Here is a 10,879-nt window from a genome sequence, read left to right on the forward strand (position 1 = left end):
TTCTGATACCAAAACATTTGATGTGTACAGTTGTAACAACACATTGGTGGCACTAAAAGCTTGATATTCATATACAAACATCTCCCTTATCATTATCCTTGTCCAGAACATCTTACAATAAGGTTGCAATTATAGAACTTGTTTCTTTATTACTATTTTTCTCATTTTTTTTCCTGTTTTTTCAATATTTTTTTGTATACCTTTAGTTTTTCATTGATGTTTTGCTTGAACTTTTATTTTTCTTTAACGTTTAAAACAGTTGTTGAATTTAGTGAAACCCCAATGGTCAACCCTGACTGAATTCAATTTGGCCATAAGTGATTTACATTTAACCTTTTAGTATAACCAAATGGTAGGGCTACTAGGGCAGCTAGCTAACAACCACAACATGAGGTAAATGAATATAAAAATATTGAAACTAGAATAAATAAATAAATAAATTTATTCATAATTACAGCTAGGGCAAAAGAATAAATAAAAAAAAAGACAATATTTCAGTTCTCTGTCTCTGAAGTAGTATTTATTATTATATACAAGCTGTGTGATCCGAGCCCTTGCAAGTGTATGGCACTATATATACTACACTACCTGACCCTTTTTCTGTAAAAATGACTAAACACAAGCACTGGTTTGTGGGGCACACAGGAATGAAAAGAGTTGCAGCCAATTTGTGCAGCAGGTGTGGGTAAAGACTAAAAAGAGTAATATAATAGAAAGCACACACCTTTTTTTAATCTCTTTTCCTGTCCCTCTTTTTTTCCTCAGCAGTCTTCCCCAATAATTAAAAAATCTATAACTCTACTTGTTTAACTAAGGCTACTACGTGTCTTCATATACAATTCATTCATATTTTTTCTTGTTGGAGTACACGAGTGTTACAAAATATACCCTTTTAACACTGAAGGCACGGGAATAATAATACGTTTATTTGACTTAGTTCTTAACTCAATTTAACAATCATGACGATAACATTTGGAAAGAGATAGCTATCCAAAAATAACATTATTTTAGAAACAAAGGAAATGGCAAGACATACATATCCAAAGTGAACCCTTCTACGTAGAAGTTCTTCTGTGCAACCCCCTAACATATATATCTTTCTACTGTTTAATTAACCTCTTCACACCAATATTCATTCTATCAAGTAACTTACTTTTCACTATTCTTACCCTGAGATTTTTATTAGCCAAAACCTTGAGATAAAAAGGGTTGCTAGTGCAAATAATTAATTAACTTTAACTATATAACCACACATACATAGTTAATTAAAAATTAAAGTTAGAATAAAATTAATCTTAACAATTTATGTAAGTATAGTTGTATGATTAAGATTTATTGTTCTCATAAAAATTAATAATTAAAAACAGTGTCACTTAACACATCTTTGTATATATGTTAATATGATCCACTGGAATTTGTTTTCTCTTTCTGATTGAGTTCTTCTGCATGAAAAGATCAGATGAACAGAAGAGGAATGAAGCAACAGTGAAGATGCAGAGTTTGGTAAAGTTTGGCCTATATCATTACATAAGAGTTTCTTTCTTCTCGTTCTTTGCTGTATATAACTTCTAGCTAGGTGCTACCTTGTCCATCTAAAGAAACAGGGTTTCTTTTTGTTTGTTTTATTTTGACCAGAATTTATATGAAGCGAATAGGATAACCTATTTTATTTTCGCTTCCTATATATTAGGGGAGCCTAATCATACGAAGAATTCCACAAATTCCCAGGTACATACTTTATTTTATTTTTTTTTTGCAATTTCATTGTACTGATAATGATAATGATAATGTTCTATAGAAAACATCAAAACTGTTCACTTCAGCAGTCGGCACTATTTCTAGGATCTCATGAACTTCGTGACTGCAGATAACTTCCACAGAAACACCAAGAATTCCATATAAACCGATCTCTGTGGTTTCTGTTTCACACTGCAGGATAGTATGCATGAAAAGGAAAAACAGAGCAGAAAAATAGAATCATACTAAATGTTTGAATTTATGGGGTATTTTAGTTTGTCGCAGATTATATATGAATTGAAAACCATAATTGTTGATAGTAAAAAGAATAATTATGGCCAAACAAGGAAATTAGCTAAATGTATATAGTTATCCTCTAAGCTCAGAAATTTTCTGTATTTTCTACTCTCTGTGTTTTTTATTTTTTATTTTTGTTTCCGTATCCTAATTTCGGCTGAATGAACACAGTTAAATACGTTCTATGTCGTATTTTATTCAGAAGCAATGGTGAAGGAGTAGAGATGAAGGCTCAAAATAAACTACTTCGAACCCTAAGCATGGTATAACCAAATAAATAACACAAAAAGATAAGGAAATAAAGTGCTTCCAGTTTAACCCTAAACCTAGCTCAAATACAGAAATGCAAATACCTAAAGTAGAGCATTTGAATATAAGGAGATAAACAAGATGGTTTATAAGTAATGATAGAGGTGGATAAAACAAAATGTTTGGATGAAAGGAAGAGTACTAGGTGTCAGATAGCTTACTTATATGTGAGGCTATAGTTATTAATGTAATTCTCAAATAAATTGGTGTTTGATGTTTATGTTTGTCTGTGATCTTTATCTTATTCCTCATTTTTGCTTCTTATATATAATGTCAATTATTTTTCTCTTACAATGGTATTTTTTTTCGTATCAAGATGCAACAAGTTAATTTTCCTTGGCACAAAACAGATGATATGTGATGAAGTGGGGGACAAAGAGTGTTTGCAATTGCATCTTTTAACATATTATGAACCAGCAAAAAACTAAGCCAACCTTTTTCTTTTTTATTAACCCACTTACCAAAAGGATGCAAAAGTAGCAGGGCAATGGCAGAGTCCTGAGTCTTCAACTTGGATTGCAAACAACACTGATTTGCTTTGACTGCCACCACATGTGCTCTCTGAGGCCCTTTCTCTCGTGAGGATCCTGGCTTGGTGTCGTTACCCACATACCTTCTTCTTTTCCTTTGTGTTTTCACCTTGCAATTGCTTCAAAGTGGTGCTTGTGGTCTAAAACATTTTTTTAAGATTACATATATTTTTTATTGGAAGTAATTCTGCTCAAGCCAGATAGCAGGTGAGACTATTATAAGTGAAAAAATTCTTCCTCAGAATATTTATCGCAATTGCATACTTAAGACTAAACTGAAAGAATAATCTCAACAATAATTAATCCACATGCTTAGTCATTTGTGGTCTAAAACTTTGATCTCCGTGTGAGTAAACACTTGCGTCACAACTGACAAGTAATCACTATCTTTGATAATCCTTGTTTGCATGCAGTGTCTCTGATTCAGAGAATATCCAGACGCACTAGTCCTTGTGGCTTGCTATCTTACTCTCCTGCCACAACGACTCAGTGCCTCTCAGACAAAGTACATCACCATTGTACTGCAATCACAGAATGGTTACTGAGATTTCTTGTTTATTCACTAAAGTGGAGCTAGCTAGCTAGCTATATATCCTGCAGCTATTGGTCAAAGAAGGAACCATATAGAAATGAAATGGCTTGAATTCGCGGGTGTAGGATGCATAAATTTCACAAATTAGAACAGATTCTTGTAACTACCATAGTCCTTTGGTCATTTGATTGATGTGTGTGTGACAACGAGTGGAATTAACATCGATAAGATAATAAGATATACACGATAATGTAGTCTGATATATACTATATACAGTAGTCCTAGTTTGATTAATACTAATATTATTGTCAAACTGAGCTATGATGACTACAATGTTGCTTTTTTAGATCCAAATAATGGTAAAGGGTGGAGACTGAGTGTTAACACAGAATGAGGTGGCTTTTTTTGTGCAAAATGGTCACAGATTAAAACCTACGATCTTATTTAAACTACCCAAATCCTACTGGACCTACTCAATCTAGTGGGTTATGATGAGGTGGCTTGATCTAGTTCATACTAAATTATCCAATTATATGCTTGTCTGAAGTTTATGTACTTATTACATGGCCTATTCACTGCTTGCAGTTTCTCATTCTTGAATAAGATTTCGGCCCAAACTGTACGGTGGTTTCACCCAATCAAAAGGAAACATGTTAGGTTAGGATCACAATAACTCAACTCCCCTCGTAACACTAAAAAAAAGTGTATTAATAGACAAAAAATACCAAACATAAAAATAAATGTATGTAGAAAAAAAAATTAGGATTATTTCTTCTCTTCTTTTATATAAGTGTATTTCACGCACCACTTATGCAATATTTGCAAGATAAAAAATATTTCAAACTTATCATTAAAAAAAATACTATGTATTTCTAATCAAAAGGACAATATTGTCATATTATTATCATATTCTACTATCAACTAATAATTCACTTCAAACTTAGGACAGAATATCATATATGCAGTCTAACATTATCTCTTATGCACATAAAAAATCCGATAATGTATGAGGTTTATAGCCTATTTACTCTTATCCAGTTCTTATATTTTATCATACCTTATTTTATCTTACCATGAAAAGACCTTAAATATACAATGATTAAGAAGTGACAATTTGTTTGATCCAAAAATATACAATATCATCAACATTTTCGTAAAATTATGATCAATAATTCACTACTAAAAATAGCATATTCCACAACGTGCATTTAAAATCGGTCGTTACAAAAACTGTCTTTGTTTAAAGACAGTGATATTTTGTAGATACTGACAATATTTCAAAGATAGTTTTTACAAAACCGTCTTTAAATAATATACTGACAATATTTTTTGAACAATTCATTGTATCTAACAAGTCTTTAAATCATTTCGTCTTATGGATGTTATTACAATCAAATTAGAAGAGACAAAAGGTATCAAGATAAAACTCTGATGAGGAAGCAATCTTTGGACCTTACAAAAATGGGTACTTAAAAAAACAATTTAATTAAAGAGAGTGGTTTGAAAATAATTTACATGGCATGAATTGTTTTTATCACATAGGATGCAAGAAGCATTATAGTCTGAGTGAAACTTTTTGCTTGTTTTGTGTCGTGTAACAAGAGAAGTCACCTAGAGCGACATCTCTTGTTTTGGTTGTTACAATATTTTTAATTGATTATATTTATCATCGATGTAAAAAAACTAGGCAATCGATGTGAAAAGATACCTCTTTGTTCTCTTTTATAAACAAAAAATAATAATTTCATATTTATTAACAAAAATTAATTAATTTCATTAAATTATGCATTTCTAATTAAAAAAAATATTTTTCATAATCTATCATTCATTGGAACTTGATATTAATCATAAACTCTCTATTAAATGAAATGTATTTTAAAAATAGTCTCAATAATGAAGCAACAATAATAAAAAATTTCTTATAAAAGAGAACAATTTTTTTTACAATAAATGGCAACATTCTTTTAAGGGATTTAGAAAATCATATTTAAGCTATATATACAAAAAATGCAAACCAATGTTCAAAGTTTCTAAAGTCTAAACACCCCTAACATATCTCTCTAAGAAGTAATCTTTAAAAATAATACATCTTAAAAGTATTTTCAATCTGAGTGTTTATATGAGTTATTTAACTTTTTAAGTGATGTTATTTAATCTTTTTTCATTGGAGTAGATAATATGACATTGCTTATATAAACATCATTGTTTAACAAATTTATATTATATTTAAAATATTTTTCAAGCATCGTACTTAAGAACTATAAAATTAATTAAACATTTACTTCAATAACTTTAGCATTAGTTAGAATAAATTTTTAAGTACAGTATTTATATTTATATAAAATTATGATAAATAAATCATTTATACATTTTAGATAATATTACAAGTATAAACATCGGGAATGAAACATTAAATGTCACTGGCTCGCTGTAAACGAAATCACATTTATTTGAGCTAATTAAGATTCAGTTAAATGCTTTTACTGTATATTATTAGTAAAAAACTTATAAATATCTACCCTTCGAGTTTATTGTATATCATATGACAATAATTGTGCATAATACTTTTATTTAAAAAGAAAAAGAAAAAATACAAGATTTTATATGTGAAATTTGAAGAGATTTTATTTTAAAAAAATTGAGTTTTGAGTCTAAAAAGACGTTTTAAAAAATACTCATTCCATCTTAGAATAATTATTATTTTACGCATAAAAAATAATAAATTGATGAAAGATAACAATAATTTTATAAAATTAACTTTATATCATTATTAATTTATTTATGAATTTTGTTATTTATCATTAATACTATAAGAAATATAAATTAAAAAATATATATTAATATTAAAAAATTAAAATAATAATTAGTTTAGAATAATTTTTTTCTTACGTAACAATTATACAATTATAATAGAATGAATAAAGTTTGAAGAGACTTGTTAAAGAAATTCTTAATATAGACCCTGAAATTTTTTTAAAAGAATATTTGAAAAAAATGAGAATCAGATATTTCCGTACACTTTCAATAAAAATCTTGGTTATGTATTAAATACTGGACATAAACCCGAATTATAATATGGATCGATATAAATTCTGTGTTACTCTTTCTTTTCTTTATGTATTTTATCTATTTATCTAATTAAAAGAGAGATTAAAGTTTTTTTTTACGTCCTAGCATTGATACAATAGCCTATCAATACGGTACATTCAGATTCCACTTCACAATTATTTTATACAAAATCTTTTGATTGCAATTATCAATAAGGAATAAACTATATATGCGTGGTCCTCGATTAGACCAACGAACTTGGTGACTTTATATGTTTGTAACAAGTTTATTTACTGTAAATAATTTAAAATAATAAATGTAACCTTATATGACAAATTAGATTTCTTGCTTACTTTTTTTATCAAACATGTGACTTTTTATTATCATTGAGAACACATATTTTTTCTTTCATTTTCAATGCATTTAATCCCTTATTAATATTTTATTTTTAGTGTTATAAATAAAATGTGCTCTAAAAACTTTCAAATATGCATAATTTACTTAAAATTCTCTAATTTATTATTTATTGTTTATTTTCATTATCAAAATTTAATTTTTCACCAACAATACTTAACATATTAGTTGTTTTAAATATCAACTACTTTGAAGAAATCATATTCCTTTGAGAAGGAAGTATGTCATATTTAAATTTTTATATTTTATATTTTGTTTATAACTTAGATATCTCTATATTATTTAAATTTTACACAACATAATTATGTATATCATTCTTATAATATTATGTTGTTTCATATGTTGTTTCAAAATACCTTTATCTGTGTGTATGTGTGTGTATGTATGTATTTATATATTGTCAGAGTGTGGTTTATGACATACAACTCAATTTGGGCCATAGCCCTACCTACATCTAGCTAGATTCATCCATATAGGTAGGTTTAGCAATATGATAAATACATGCGGATTCTTTCATATTAAGTGTTCATTTTAGACAATCCAATATATCAAAATCCAAGACCTAATGTTTTCTAAACATTACAAAAGCAACAAAGGTATCCAAGATTAAACATTGATATACCACATGCTAAATTATGTCAAGAAAATCTACATTAATCTCAATCTATGCTATGTATATGCAATAAAAAAAATCTAAATAAAGTCCACAAATTATCTCATATTAAGGAAGAGTTTATATCAAGTAATAAGATTTTTCACTATCAAAATTCGATCCCAAAGTTTCCTCTCATTTGCCTCAAGTAGATACACCAAATGAAAATAAAGAATTTCCACTTAGGATTTTCTCTCAACTATTTATTGGAATTTTTTCTTTCAAACTTTATAGAATCTATAATCTAAAATAATAATAAAATTTTACTTTTTGAAATTATTTTCAAATTCTTATTGTGTTGATACAATCTATGATACATAATTTTGCATGTAAACTTAAAAAATATTAAAATAATTAACTATTTTTCTAGTTACACTCCTCGTAAAATTATATTAAAATATGAAAACATATTATTATAAAATAGATAATTAGAAAATTATTCTAATATTTACTTAAATTTGCATTAATAAAATAAAAAGAAATATGTAAAGAAAATATTCTATTGAAGAAAAATAAAAAATTGATTTTATTTTCATTTAAATGGTTGTTCAATATTTTTTATTTCTTTTTTATCGGAGTAAAGACTAAGATTATATTTTATTTATATAAGTGATAAGGAGTTAGTTTTTTTTAAATTTTTTCTTCTTCTTAAAAGCAGGTTAAATATCTATTATCATTCTTACAAACCTTTTTCTTGAAAATCATCTATGACTTTTTTTTATATAAAACAAAAAGATAAAAAAAATATTTACATAAAAGAAGAAATATAGTGATGACACTTGAATGTGTTATTTTTTACATTGATTATATCTTCCATGGATATAAAAAAATAACAAATAACTTTTTATGTTGGTTATAATTATAATCAATATAAAAAAAAATAAAAATACGTATATCTCTTACATAATTCTCAAACTACACCTTTTAACTAAATAGTTTTTTATTTGTATATATTTTGTAAAAAAGTTTTCATCTACTATATATATAATCTATCTTCTATAAGAAATTTTTTAGGCTAAGAAAGTTTTTTTACCTTCTATATAAGAAACTTTTAGGCTAAAAAAATAACATAAACAACCTTGATTAGTTTTTTTATAAGTTTTTAAATTATGATATTTTTTTGTCATTTTATTCTAGGGCTCACCCAATTTTTTTCTCTTTCTTCTTTTTCATTTTTTTTTTGTTTTTTGTGAATTTTCTTCTTCTTTGCATTTATATTTATACAACTTAAGTATTATAGTGATTCACTTAATAAAAAAGATAAAAGATCTCTCTTATATAACAATTACTTGCATTGATTTATTAAAAAATGTTCTTACCACTCGAGTAATTACACCATTTCCAATATAAATTACAACTTCTAGGAGTAAAATTTTGTTTCCAACTCTTCCATGAACTTTTTTAAATTACATACATTTTTTATCAGATAGGTTTACATTTTTTCTTTATTCTCGTTATTGTATGAGCTTGTTAGAAAAAAAAATTATTGTATTTTCCTTGTCAATTTTAAGGAAAAACTGTAAGAAGAAAATATGAAATAATAATATAAAATTAACAGGACACGTAATAATATTTTCATTAGACATAGGGCAACAAGATATTGACCTATCTAATTACCCTTAAAATAAATTAAATGAACTAGGAGTATGTTTAACGTTAAGTAAAAAATCTAAAAAACACAAAGCGTCAATTTTAATTTCACTTGAATTTTTAATTAGCATGAGATAAAATGCTCAACAACACAATTGATTGTTGTCTTAACATTTTTGCAAGCCAAGTAATAATGCTAAATAGATAAGAATTTTGTTAGATATTATATTTTTTGGGTACAATTGAGTGTTAGATAGTGATAAAGAAATCATACAAAGTGCATGTTTGTTCAATCTCCATATGATGTTTAACAACACTGTATGTATTGTTTGTTATTTTAATTACACATAATATATTTGGATCCTTTGGCATGCTTGTCAATGCCAACATTTAAAAAAAAAAACAGAGTGGTTAAATAAATAAATAAAACATTGCCCAAAGGAAAAAAGTCAAATTTAATTGATATCAATATTATTACTACTTTTATTTTCAATAAAAGACCTCATGAAATAAGAGTCTAGGTGTATCAGTGTATTGCTAGAGATATAAAGTTGATTGGAGAAAATAAAAGAAAAATGAAAAAAAATCACATATTCAAATTTTGCATTAGTATTATAAAAAATGTCATTTTATGGAGAGAAAAAATCAAGAAGTAACTTTCAAAATATGCTGCCATGGTGGGTGGGAGTATATTTATGCATGTATAAAGCTACGAGATATAATATCTAACTTTCAAAATATGAGTCACTTCTTTTTCCCTCTATTTTGAGTGTACTGAACTGCTATCATTTTCTATATTTCCTATAAGAGTTTTTATTTCTGTTTTCTATATAAGAAACTTTTAAACTAAGAAAATAACATAAGCAACCTCGACTAGTCTTTTGACCGTGTCAAAATGAGGGTGCTTTTTGTCATTTTATTCTAGGACTCACCCAACTCTTTTTCTTTTTCATTTTTTTTTTACTTTTTATGTTTGCTTTCCTTTTTTATTTTACACTTCATTATTTCTTTTATTCTTTATTTATGTTTTTCATTCTGTTTTTCTTTTCTTTTTATATTTTTGTGAATTTTTTCCTTCTTTGCATCTACCTTTATACAGTCGTAGATGTAAGCATTGTAAGCATTGTAGTGATTCATTTCTTAATAAAAAGACAAAAGATCTCTCTCATTTTTTGAATATATTATTATATACCTAATTAAAATGTTTATTTATGATGTTTTGCTTATAGTAATGTCATGTGATATACATTTATAGTTTATTATAATATTATGATATAATAATTTTTTATAGATATTATTATTACTAGCACTATATAAATAATATATAATATTATATAAGTAATATTATAAGTATAACAATAAATATTTTTTTTTACATTTATGATGGAAAATTTTATTTTTGAAATTAAATGAATAATTAATTTATTAAATATATTTTTCTTTATTAAATTTCTTTCATGTACAAAATATTTTTAGGTGAGCAAGTGTCGTATCTAGGTATTTGGGGGCTTAGTTAATTTTTCTAATGAAAATTAAAATAACATATTTTATTAATTTTATATTAATTTTCTAGATTTCTAAACTACTAAATTATTTATTAATGTTTTACAAACACACATGTGTGCACATGCTTGCACACATATGCACATTAATAAATAATTTAACTATAATATTTGAAAAATAATTATTTTAACGGTATATACATTTTTTATTGTTTTAAATCAAACTATCAGAATATACTAGAAAATACCTAGAGTCAACTAATTTTTT

The sequence above is a fragment of the Glycine max genome, chromosome 7 (genome assembly GCF_000004515.6).
Source record: "Glycine max cultivar Williams 82 chromosome 7, Glycine_max_v4.0, whole genome shotgun sequence".
In the NCBI taxonomy this organism is placed as follows: domain Eukaryota; kingdom Viridiplantae; phylum Streptophyta; class Magnoliopsida; order Fabales; family Fabaceae; genus Glycine; species Glycine max.